The sequence below is a fragment of the Rhipicephalus microplus genome, chromosome 1 (genome assembly GCF_043290135.1).
Source record: "Rhipicephalus microplus isolate Deutch F79 chromosome 1, USDA_Rmic, whole genome shotgun sequence".
Taxonomy (NCBI): Eukaryota; Metazoa; Arthropoda; class Arachnida; order Ixodida; family Ixodidae; genus Rhipicephalus; species Rhipicephalus microplus.
Genome location: NC_134700.1, coordinates 277,878,178 through 277,891,286, shown reverse-complemented (window position 1 = coordinate 277,891,286; position 13,109 = coordinate 277,878,178). Strand labels below are relative to the sequence as shown.

The 13,109-nt window shown below is 42.2% G+C and overlaps 1 protein-coding gene across 4 annotated transcripts in view; it reads left to right on the top strand.

The window, feature by feature from the left end:
• The window catches only part of Nckx30C (solute carrier family 24 member Nckx30C), a 228,152-nt gene that overhangs the window by 193,691 nt on the left and 21,352 nt on the right, over positions 1-13,109 (top strand). The gene's annotated exons all lie outside the window — the stretch shown is intronic.

The window sequence follows — 13,109 nt, the reverse complement described above, 5'->3', positions numbered from 1 at the left end:
TGCAATGATGGGGGTTAAAATGGAGACAATTTGCGCGTACCGCGGGGGCGAAGTTCCTCGTCATATGCGCATAGTTTGATATCCAGAACCACCTGAGTATTGTTAAAAAAACTAGCAAGCTATACTGGTTTGCGCTTTTTTTGCGAAAGCGATTGCTAAACCATATATATATATATATATATATATATATATATATAAGGGATAACAAGTGTATACATAAGGGCTAGTTTTTTCCGTGTTTTGACACAATATTAATGAGATCTAACAGACAGTAATGCCAAGGAATGTATAGGGGAAGTTATTAGAACAAATGGAAAGTAAATAAGAAGAAATAAAAGTGGGTGAAAAAAATAACCGGCCATGAGCAGGAATCGAACCTACGACCTTAGAACCCCATATATATATATATATATATATATATATATATATATATATATATATATATAAATATATATATATATATATATATATATATATATATATATATATATATATATATATATATATATATATATATATATATATATATATATATATCACGTCAGGCAGCCCAGTCAACAGTCTAGTAAGTTAGCTCAAGCTCAGTAATTCAGTAAGTGGTTTTACCAGTCCATCAATCAGCACTTAATTCATTGAGCCAATCAATCATTCACTCAATTCAGTGATGTAGTGCTTCCATAACTATATGAATAGATCTGCTTCATACCTCAGGTCAATAGGATTGTTTTCATGTTATTGTACATAGAATATGAGTATATCTTCCCGAATGCGCAGAACTAGTGCCTTTTAGAGCGATAGCTCTACGCCCACAGGTGCAAACTGAAAAAAAAAAAAAACACCACCTCGTTTCGTGAAAATGGTATGCAAATTAAGGCAGGCAGCTACCAGGTGCGTCAGAACCGCAGAACGTTGTTCCCGCATTGCCCGCGAGATCTCTCGCCGAGCAGTTCACGACGACGATATATCAATCAATCAGTTTATTGTCATGTCATAAAAGGATGTTCCAGGGAGAAAAATATATATACAGGGAGAAAAATATATACAAGGCACATCAGCCCACCGGTCACCTGCTTCGTTTTCGGCTTCTGCTGTGTGGTCGCGGCGCCGGTCAAAGAGCTTGAGCGAAACGCCAGTCGGGCAGGTTCGCGAAAACGAACTGTTCGAGCATGGTGTCCACGATCAGATCCGGCAACAAACCATTGCTGCGGCACGTTGCCGAAGCTCATCGCGGGGGCCGTGATTTAAGATCGGTCCTTCGTGCCTCCGCCGCCAGAGGCGCTGCATGCCTACATCGAAGTTCAGGCGTACGCTTGGGCACGAGCCTACTTGAAGCTTCGGATTTTAGGGACGACAATAGAAAGCTAGAAACACCCGCGATAGAAATAAGTAAGACGTGGTGAGGTCATTGGCAGTAAACTAGACGGAAATAGGGAAAGTAAGTACTGCGAAAAACAAGAAGATTATACCGTAAAAGGAAGAGAACTGGGCTGAAAATTTTGCATTTTTCTTAATAATAGTAAAATATATTTAACGGAAACGGACATTTAAGTCATTAGGCCAACTTATAAAACAGGCAAAATCTTTTTTTTTATTTGTTCAGCCTGGTGATACGCTCATAGCATGTATTTATTCATCTATCGCTGCTTTCTGGTGCCGAGCAGCGTCGGTGTGTTGTTTTGCCGTACAATTTGGGATGTCATAGTTGCTGCTGCAAAATCGGCTGTCTGCTTAACCTAGACACTTAAAAAAAACGTTAAATTTCTCCGAATTAATCTTCTCATCTTTACTCAAAACAAGCAAAACCTAGCCACCGTTCGACAAACATGGTTTAACTGCAATAAACCTTTCACTTTGCGTTCTCAGCCTTTTCGTCTTTATATTTTTTTCGCCAGTATACAGGGCAGCAAGCCAGACGTTCATCTCGTTAATCCCTTTATCTTGGTGTTTGTCTACATTTCTTTTGTGCCTTAATTAAAGAGTGTGCTCACAATAATGAAAAGCTGCACCTGTTCAAAACGTCTTTATTTCTTTTTTTCCTAAGTATTCCTTCGTTCACGGTGTGTGGAAAATTCGCGGTGTATGAATCACGGATTATTCTGGATGCAACTATATCGTCTTCCACTCTAGCGGATTAGGCATCGTCAGTTTAACGTCAGACAGAACTGAATTTACGCGTCACACTCTACCAAAACAAATGAAAACAATCTAAAATATTTTTCACCACTGCTACCATTTCTTCTCTGCAAGCCCATGCACTGTGCTGCCGAAATGGACGAAAACAAAATGAATACGACGACCCTTTGCGGGTGCGTCGCGGCTATACGTCTCTGTTATCAAAAGCCTTGCTACATCGGCAAAGCGTTGCGCGCGTGTCTGTATGTATATTTTACAGGCCCCACCGTTTTTCTTTTACGAACACGTCTTCCTTAATTAGAGGTTTTCAGTGCACTCACCTCGCAATGGAAACATTTTTGGGGTGTCAGAGTCGTTACCGACACCCCTTCCATTGCGAGGTGAGTGCAATGCCGACCTTTAGTTGTGGAAGACGTATCCGAAAGACGCGAACTAGACAATTAGGGGTGACGAATCTTGTAAAAACGACACATACGCATACAGCGTTTTTCCGGTGAACAAAATACGTTTAACGAAAACCACAAGTTGTTAACCGCATATTTCACACCACGCATTAACAACGCTGTTTTTTTTTTTCCCTCTCGTCTCAGCAAACACGGCTGTTGAAGCTGGCTTCACCACATATTGACGTTTATTAAGGAAGAGCCCGCTTATCATTGACAAGAAGGTTAAAGTTTGTTTTGTCACAGTTTTAGGCATACTAAGAAGAAATAATTCTTAAGTACCTAAGCGTTGTGAAGTTGGCTTTGCCACACTGTAGAAGATATTTGGACGAACCATACTTTAAGTAGTTGAATGTAATGATGCTGGCTTTGCCACAAAATGCAGCCTAGAAATAAAACGCTTTACGAACTAAGGAGTGGTGAAGTTAGCGTCACCACATATTGAAACCTCCTAAGAAGAAACACGCTTCAAAAAGGTAGAGGTGGTGAAGTTGGCTTCACCACAAAATGCAAGTTATTTTTAAAAAACACGCGAGGCTGGCTTCACCACAAAACTAAAAGTATTAAGAAGAAACAAACTTTACGTAATTAGGAGCTCTGTAGTCAGCTTCGCCACATATCGAGACTCCTTAAGAAAAGCGCTATGCGTATCTAAGAGTTTTGAAGTTGGCTTTGCCGAGAAATGATATTTATTAAAAAAATACTTAGTTCCGCGCAGAAAATTGGATTCCCCACAAGATTAAACTTAATAAGAAGAAGCAGGCTTTATATACTTAATGTAGTTATTAAAGTAACTTACTTGCACGACATTTCGCAGCAATGAAAGAACGACAGCTTTTGAACTTCTGTGTTTTCTCTTTCTTTAGTCCGTTTTCCGTCTGCTAGTAGCTGTGTTTTTCAAAAAGCTCCAAAGACAAGCTGTCCAGCGCCATGTTGTTTCTCTGTGTTCATGCTGTTGCCTGCACAGTTTGTCTTTAATTGCGATGATGAGCAACCCACTTGCCCAAATTACCACACACATAAACTATGTGTTCTGTAATAACTAAAGTTGTAATAAAATAAAATGTCTTTTCCCTACTAAAATTGATGTGAAAGAGCATTTAGCGCAATCGATTTGTTCAGAGGAGGCTACCCACGCGCAACTAAAAATCAGAAACTGTTATAACGCTTCTTAAAAAACGCTCTAAATCACACCACCACAACTAGGCGATTGAGTAAAACAATGCCAATACACATGGAAGATGATGAAGCGCATCAAAAGAAAGCGCCTTAGTGTGGTCACTTAAAGCATTAAAATATTATCGCGTATAAGCTCCACATTATAGCTTCACGTTATCATTATAGGCATTCATAAAAATAAGCAACTAAACTTGTTCATGTTTTCATTTGACATTTAGTTCTTCTTGTAACACGCTGTTTTCATATACCTTCAGTGTTTCGTAATTGTGGCATCGGCATGCTCTGACAGTTGTTTCAGCGACCCTGCTCTTGATTGGTTTGCATAGCGCGTCGATATAAAAATAAAAATGAAACAAACAAGCGACAATGTTACAATTCGCTATGTGTGTCACCGCCTGCCCCATATTTGTGTGCCGAGTTCTACTGCGCTATCACTTCGGGCGTCGCAGCGCGACGGGACACGAAAATAACCCGGAACTCGGCTCGAAGTCACAGCGACCGAATATGCATTTTCACGAAGCCATCTATCCAACGCGAACTTGATGTATGCATCTGTCGTGCCGTTCCTGAAAATAACGGAAGTGTATGAAAATAAAGGTAAATAAACTAGCAGGTTTAGACCTTACATAACCAAAAACGTTGGCATGACACGCTTTTGTTTTGGCTACGCGTGCCTTAATACTCACTAGGTTTGGCGCCAAATTGGCAGCGTTAAAAGAAATTGCGTGCGTAGAGACAGACTCGTCTAATTCAGCTAGCGAGAAAGTTGTAATAATTAGGGGTGCTTCACATATTCGTATGTACGACGAGTTGAACGGCGAATGATTAGCGAGGACGAAAAATTAAGAGGCAAGAGAGAAAAAAAACGATATTCAATTTTCGTGGCCGCCTTGTAATATTAGGAAGCTGGTATGCCAGGCTTAATAGAAGCTGGTACGCCAGGCTCCGCTACGAAATTTAATTCTCCTTCCTGCACGAGTCGAAAGAAGAGGTAACAGAAACGAAAACAATGGAGACAAATGGGAACCGTGGCACATGCGTGGCATACGAAGGAAAGCGTGAAGCAATCGACTGTTGCCAGGCGCAGTGCGTGGGATATAGGTTATTATTTGGCAAGCCGTGAGAAGGGATGGAAGCGACGCTGGAAATAAACACGTCGGATTGAGCACGGAAACGAACACGAAAGAGAAACAGAGCATCCGCGAAATGTCAGACAGTTTAAATTACGTCCGCTCGGATCGATTCCGCAGCCTTCTCGGAGGGAGGGGAAGGAAATGGGAACCGGCAGCCACGCAAACAATGGAAAAGAAAAAAAGATTTGAAGAAAGAATTCGAGGCCGTGACAAAGAACCGACGCCTTTGCACCGCCAGATTCCCCGTAGCTGAGGCCAGTATGGTACACGTGTTCACTAGTGCGCAGGCGTAGGTAATTTGAACGAGCGGCGTTCGCTGTTTGTCAGAAGCCAGCAAGGATTTTTGTTTTTTTCGATGCCGTACAGAGTCTCTGTGATTTCAGACAACGAAGGCGTTCACCTTCTCAGCCGAGTGCTTCGTGTGTGCATGCGCGACAGAAGGAAGCGCAAGCTCTACCAAACTTGAATATAGCAAAGTTAACATAGCGAAAAACATGGCACAAGTATCTGTATCTGTGACGCTATAGTGCAAAAATGTGACACTAGAACTAATATCTGCATCTGAAGGTATCGTGGCAGCCATATCGGAGCACGAATAAAAGATGGTGCATTTGTGATTGGTTGATTGATTGATTGATTGATTGATTGATTGATTGATTGATTGATTGATATGTGTAGTTTAGCGTCCCGAAACCACCATATGATTTTAAGAGACACCGTAGTGGAGGGCTGCGAAAATTTCGACCACCTGGAGTTCTTTAACGTGCACCCAAATCTCAACACACGGGCCCACAACATTTCTGCCATCATCGGAAATGCAGCCGCCGCAGCCGGGATTCGATCCAAAGGTGCATTTGTGTTTCTAAACATCGTCCTTCTGGCTTTTCACGAATTTCCAAATGCACTTCGTCGTAGCGAGTGTTTCGTATAAATTAGCAAATGAAAAAAAAAAAAGAGCGAAGGAATCATATCATGGCGAGTATACTGTTGAAGTTCACAACTGATTTGAAAAGGTACATATTAAAGCATTCCTACATTTCTCGGGGGGGGGGGGGGAAGTGGAGAACTGAGCACTTTGGTACGTTACTAAACGTAGCCGGCATAAAGAAATGTAGCCAAGAAAAGACAAAAAATTAATTAATGATAAAGAGAACACGAGATGAGGCTCGATTACGCTTACATGTCTCAAACATGCGGCTCGAGAACCTTTCACCAGCAGCGCATGAGATCGCACGAAATAAAGTTTTGCGACTTAACTAAATAGCACTCGCATGATTTTCCCGCATATTGTAGTTAATGATGTCTTGTTCAGGTAAGTCACAGAGATGGTACTAGTTTTAAGCATCGTTTTTCGTGAGGCACCCTGTGCGGTCACTGTGAGTTCAAACATTGCCGTGCAATGAGAACTCTATATATCAGAATCGGCGTCCAGATGGTGGTCATTGCGGAAATCAGTATTGACGTTTCTTTCGAATCCTGTGGTCAAATCCGCTTCAGAAATGGCCCCTATGTGGTATATAGGAAAGGTGTTCTTGATAACGGCGACGTTAGCTCACACTTTCTTAAATCTTATTCTTCTGCCTGGTCTGAACGTCATAGGTCTTTCAGAATTTTATATGTTGTGAAACTTCAATAATAAAATAAGGCACCTCCAATAAAAGAAAGCTGGGAATAGATAATGCAAAAAAAAGTAAATAAAGACAAACGATTGAGGATTAAACAAAACTCCCGCATGATTGCACGTATTTTATCTACTTCGTTTCTTCTTCTCGGGGAAAGTAAATACTGCGACGCTTTCCTACGTCTAAATTGATGCCCTATGTCGAACAACATTTAAAATACACAAAGATGGGGCATGGGTTTGTTGATCAAATAAAAAAAAAACTTACTTCAGTTTTTTTTTTTCGTGACAAATATAGTCGGTCAAAGTTGCGAACTTTACATAGAAAAAGAAACAACAGAGCAACGCATATTGATCAAGTCCATTGCATGCAGTGCCTCAAACAATTGCAAGGAGAAGAAAGAAGACATACATAGATAACCAGACTCCCGCCTTCAGTAGCGAGCTGTGGCGTCTTGTAAAATGCAATTGCAATGCGCCTTAAGAGAATTCGCTGTCACTCAGGTCCCAATGGCATTAGACAAAGGATGCTTTATTGGCCTTTTCCTGTCTCCCTTTCTGTTCTTTTTTAGTTTTTTTTATCTCGTGAAGAAACGACTGCAGTAGAAAAGCGGGCGTCGCCAAATCGCACTTTCGCATTCATTATATTTCAGACAAAAAGAAAGAACATTTCGAAATACAGCGTTGCTGGGCGATTCTTTCAGTCTTGTTCCGCTTGTGTTTACTGCATTTTTTTACTTCTTTCACGATTCGGCAATCACGAAAAAATGCATGGACGGCTGTTTTCAAGTTTTACTGGACTGCGAAACAATGCCGGCGTTTCGAAGACTCGCTCAACGAACATTTGCGGAGCCCCATCGCGAAGTTTCCTTGGCTGTGCCACTGCTTTTGTTATTTAATTCAGGCCTTGTTTCATTCATACGGCTCAAAGATTCCAATTTGTAGTGTTGAATGCGCATACGCCACCCGCATGATCGGCATTTGCCGACTTGGCAACACAATAGACGACGTCACCGATGCAGCACGACGCGTTGCCTGTAGATGTGTATACGCTACTTCACGAACTGGTCCTGGTCCTGCCCTGCCGGGCCAGTCAATTTACCGCTTTGTATTATAAACTAAACAAACAGTGCAACGGTAGACGCATGCACGTGAAAATGGTTTGGCTGATCCATTCCACCTTTTGTGACCTTATTGATTCACGTCACGATATGCAAAACAAAAAGGAAAACATTCGCTTGACAGCTCAAGCAGACCGGTAAATTCGTCAGTACCTGATCTTTATTATGAGCGACCATAACTGCTCTGTCCTTTTAGACTGCCAACGAAACGTGCTTCGTCGTATTCTTTTGTAAAGCCATCTTCTCGCCCCCCTTTTCTTTTTTCTTTGAGTGCATGTCCCGACTTGTATTTCGTCCTTTCTCTTTTACTTCATTCAACCATCGAAAAACAACAAAAAAAGTCAGCACCCTCGCATTCTTCATTACATTTCTCCTCCGTGCTTGCAGACATGTCATAGGCGCGTGCGCGCACGTTCAACGTCACATCGCCAGGGGACACACGTCCAAGCTATGGGAACGATCCGTTACGGACTAGCAGCTGCCGCGGGCAGTAGACGCGGGCTTGGGACGTGCGCTATCCGCACGTGCCAACGCTCGTTTGACGTGCGAGAGAAAAGCATGACGTCGCTAGGGCTATTGGGCTGTCTCCTCCGCGTTGTCCACCCCGTCTTCTCTTATCTTGTTCTTAGTCGTCATTTCTTTACTTTTTTTGGCAACATTTTTTTCTCCACTGCCATCGTAGTGTCCTTCTCTATATTGACCTTCCCCCATGTCGTCCGCTCTCATTTTCACCTCCCCCTGTTCTCTGTCTCTCTCTGTTCGCTCTCCGATTCTTCCCTTACCCCCTTATTTGCCATCTCCCCCAAGTGTTGCGGTTGTGGTGTCCTCGCCTGAGAGACAGTTACTGCGTCACTTGACCCCACTCTTCACCCTCCTTCATTTCAAGAACCTCCTCCCTCCAACCCCCCTTCAAACATCCATGCTTTCGTACTCGTATTCCATTTCGATCGATTTCTTACATCGTAGAAGCAGACTCTCCAGACAGATTCGACAGAAGTAGCTTCCCTTTCATCTATTTCTCAGCTATACACCAGTGTTTGATTTTTTTCTTTCTATTTTTTATCTATCTACTTTCCGGCCACGCTACTTCCATTGTTAGGAAAGAGAAAAAGCAAACTTCTGTCCAATGCCAATTCCGCACAAAAGAGCAGTTGCTTTTACGCTTTTTGTGTCTTTGTTTTCCATGACCAAGTGCAGCGTCAGAAGCTCCAAAAAAAGAATAGGAAAGATGTGGAAAGAGGCGACAAGGACAAAGCGTCAGTGCAAGCCAGATCGGATTTCGATAGTAATGCACGCGCCATGTGCGCTCATTTGTTTGTTGAGGAGGGAAGGGCCAATGCCGAACGAGCCAGAAGTGCTGAGCTTCCAAACTCTCTCTCGTTTTCCTTTTTGGCCTCGTCCTTGTGCTTATCTCAGCTCCTTTCTTTTTTTCTTCCTTTCGTTCTTTCTTCGGACATTTCGACCACCTGGGGTTCTTTCACGTACACCCAAATCTGAGCACACGGGCCTCAGGTTTTTCGCCTCCACCAATTATTATTATTATTATTATTATTATTATTATTATTATTATTATTATTATTATTATTATTATTATTATTATTATTATTATTATTATTATTATTATTATTATTATAATTATTATATTATTATTATTATTATTATTATTATTATTATTATTATTATTATTATTATTATTATTATTATTATTATTATTATTATTATTAAAACTCATGATTACGGAGTTAGACAAGGGGAGCAGAAAGTGGGTCTTAAATTTAATCTGCAGAAAACGAAAGTAATGCACAATAACCTCGAAAGATAACAGCGCTTCGAGATAGGTAATAGTGCCCTTCAAGTTGTAAAAGACTATGTGTACTTATGGCAGGTAATAACCGCGGAGCCGAACCACGAGATTGAAGTAACTAGAAGAATAAGAATGGGGTGGAGCACATTTGGCAAGCACTCTCAAATTATGAGAGGTAGATTGTCACCATCCCTCAAGAGGAAGGCATATAACAGCTATATCTTACTGGTACTTAGCTACGGAGCAGAAACCTGGAGGCCTACAAAGAGGGCTCAGTTTAAATTGAGGACGACGCAGCAAGCAATGGAAAAAAAAAATGGTAGGTGTGACCTTGAGAGACAAGACGAGAGCAGAGTGCATTGGGGAGCAAACGGGGGCTAAGGATATAATAGTTGAAATCAAGAAGAGGAAATGAACAAGGGTCGGGCACAGGGTAACTAACTGGACTCCCAGAGAAGGCAAGAGAGTTAAGGGAAGACAGAAGGTTAGGTACGTAGATGAGATTAAGAAGTTTGGGGGTATAAATTTGCAGCAGCAAGCACAGGACCAGGTTGACTGGCGGAACATGGGAGAGGCCTTTGTTCTGCAGTGGACGTAGTCAGGCTGATGATATTATTATTATTATTATTATTATTATTATTATTATTATTATTATTATTATTATTATTATTATTATTATTATTATTATTATTATTATTATTATTATTATTATTATTATTATTATTATTATTATTATTATTATTATTATTATTATTATTATTATTATTATTATCTTTAAGCTCTCTCACTTTTTTATCCGCGATTTAGGCAGCATCATGAATCTTATAGCACGTACTTGTTGCTGTGACTTGCTAGGCAGATATTTTACAGTATGTCTGTGCACAGTTGGCATCGGTCCGCGTCCAGGAGATCCCAAAACAACAGTTACTTTTCCTCGCCTATCCGTGTACACGCATAGTGGATGGGACATCGGGAGATTTGCTGTAACAAGCCTTGTCACGAGTCAGACAACAGAATGGAGCCCTTTTACGACGCCGTTTATACGACAGAGCTCTTTTTATATGACGTCATGCATTCTAAAATTGTGATTTCCCATAAAACAAAATACATAAAAAAACGCAACAGGCCATTGATAAATAGCCATGACAAACCGCAGCCTTCGCGAACTTAGCTTCTTGGTTTCGTCCTTGTACGAATGTATAAAGTTAAACGCGCGGAAATCAGGGACCGGGGACCTGAGGTCGTCTACGGCCTCCTAAATGCCCACGGCTCCCTTGGACTTATCCAAGCGATGGCCCGTCAGTTTCTTACTGCCAACCCAAACAATCTCATCGAGAAACTCAGCCTTCGTGCCACGCCAAAGTTTATCGAGTGACCCGAAGCGCGTCTTCGTATATGGCTCTCCATAAACGAACCGCGCAAGCGTCATCATGGAGGAATATTACTGGGACCCTTATTTTTTTATATTTTTCTCGCGCCATTTGAGCGTGCGGCTCTTCGCCCGATACCGGCTTAAGCACCATCGCGCAGTGAACTCTGCGACGCGTTTGGTCGATGTACGCATCAGCATAAACAACGCCGTTGGTGAGCAAACACAACCCGCCTTGAGTGACTTTCCTGGTAGCCGCCCGCGCTCCAGCGATCCAGTATGTCATACACACTTCAGCGTGAACGTCCCCTGCCGAGCCTGCATCGGTCGTATACCGCCGTAATGTACTACGAGCATTACGCTAAAGGTTCTTACCGTGCGAACGGCGAAGGTGAACGGAGACGCCGTGGACGCCTTCACGATCACCGGCGACCTCCTTTTCGTAAACAGCGCAGGTCATCCAATATTTCTGTCCATTTTCTTCTGTGGCATGGCCTCTCGTGGGACGAGAAAAACGTGGCCTAAGCCTTTCTCTCTACTAACTATATACTGTCGTAATCGACCGAGCCCCGAGGTGCTACTTCATTCGATCGGGCGATTTCGATTTCTTCGCGAAAAAAGAAAGCGAAAACGTTCTACCGTGTGTGCTTTTCTTGCTCTTTATTTCTTGTCCCTTTCCTAAATAAAGTCAAATACAGAGATGTTGAGACAAAAAAAAAAATGTGCAAGCTACTTCATGGCTCTTCATTGGCTCTTCACCCGCGTATCTAATGTTACCCTTCCCCTTACTTTATTAGAATGGAGGAGAAGGTACGAAGGGTAGACACGCTAGTGGTAAAAAAAAAAATCAGTTCTGCTCTAGCCCTGAGGAAGACAAATCTGCTTGTCAGAACGTCGGCATGACACCCTCTGTTTATACGTATTTTTCATCGCAAGCTCCCCACTCCTGCCGTTTCTTTTTTTTTTTTTTTTTTTGATGCCCTCAAGCATGATTATGACTAGAGTGGCCGCACACATAAACAAACAAAATAAACTCGTGCATAAATTCTAATAAGTAGTTAACGGCTCTTCAGTAGTTTGAGCACACATTGATATACTGAAGAGCGGCAATTTCGGACGGGGCATAGAACAGCACACACACACAGCGCGGGACAACCGCTGCGGCCTCTTCAGTGTCCTGTGCCGAGTTCGCGCTCTTAAATTTAGCATTATGAACCAACTTCCAGCAAGAAAATCTCGGAAGGAGCGTACAATCTTAAAGATAACATATTAAATTACGTTATTGAAGTTTCGTTCCTTCTTTTTTCTTCTTTTCACAAAACGCATATCTTCCGAGATTGTGTGTGTGACGATTATTTCCATTTAACAAATGTCGTCGGTTTGTGTGAACTTCCGTCGACCAAGCAAATGAACCAAACAGCACCTATTACTCATTATTGTGCGCCCCGACTTGTAGCGACATATATAACTGCCTTCAAAGACACGCATTAGCTTCCTCTTCAAAAGTCGCGCTTTACACGACACTCAAAAGAGAGTATACAATCATCTGAAACGAGAAGGAGCTTGAACCTTTAAAGGGGCCCTGAAACACTTGTTCAAGTAACCATGGAATGGATTCGCCGAAAGAGTTTATTGCCTCACGAATTCAACACCGAAAAAATTTCAAGAATTCATTCAATAGGAGCGGAGTTACAAAGATTTGTCGCACGCTGCAATCACATTCTCCCTTCCCTTGCGCCGATGATAGCACTGAAAACTAAGCGGGGAAGGGGGTGGGGGTGGCATGGGTGAAGCAAATGCATCACGCGTGCTTTGTAACCTTGAGCACTTCATTATTTCTATTTTTCTAATACGAGGCTTTTCAGCATGATAGCGCGCGCACGCAACGACAAGTCGCGGCCTCTCGCGGCGATCCTTGTAACGACCGAGCGCGCCATGTTCAAATCGGCCAATGGCTGACAGAAGGCCTTCTACGAGTGATTCTTGAGCTTCCTCCGCCATTTGTCGAGAGAAAAAAGAAAAGCAATTTTCGGCTGAGTTAGATTACTAATTGTGAGCTGCAGACAGCGTGCTGCGCTATAAAAGTTGGCTCGCGTGTTCTCGGGAGTCTCTACTACCGATGGGTAGTTTCTGCTGATATGCTCAAAAAGTGTTGCAGCGTGCTTTTAATGAGAGTTACATATGCGACAAAGCAACACTCGCCAACAAAGACTCAAATAGATCTTCCCTCTGTTTTTTTTTTCAGAGCGCGGCTTTGAATGTTCCGATATGATATAAAACCACTCAGTTTCATGATCCTCCCGCCG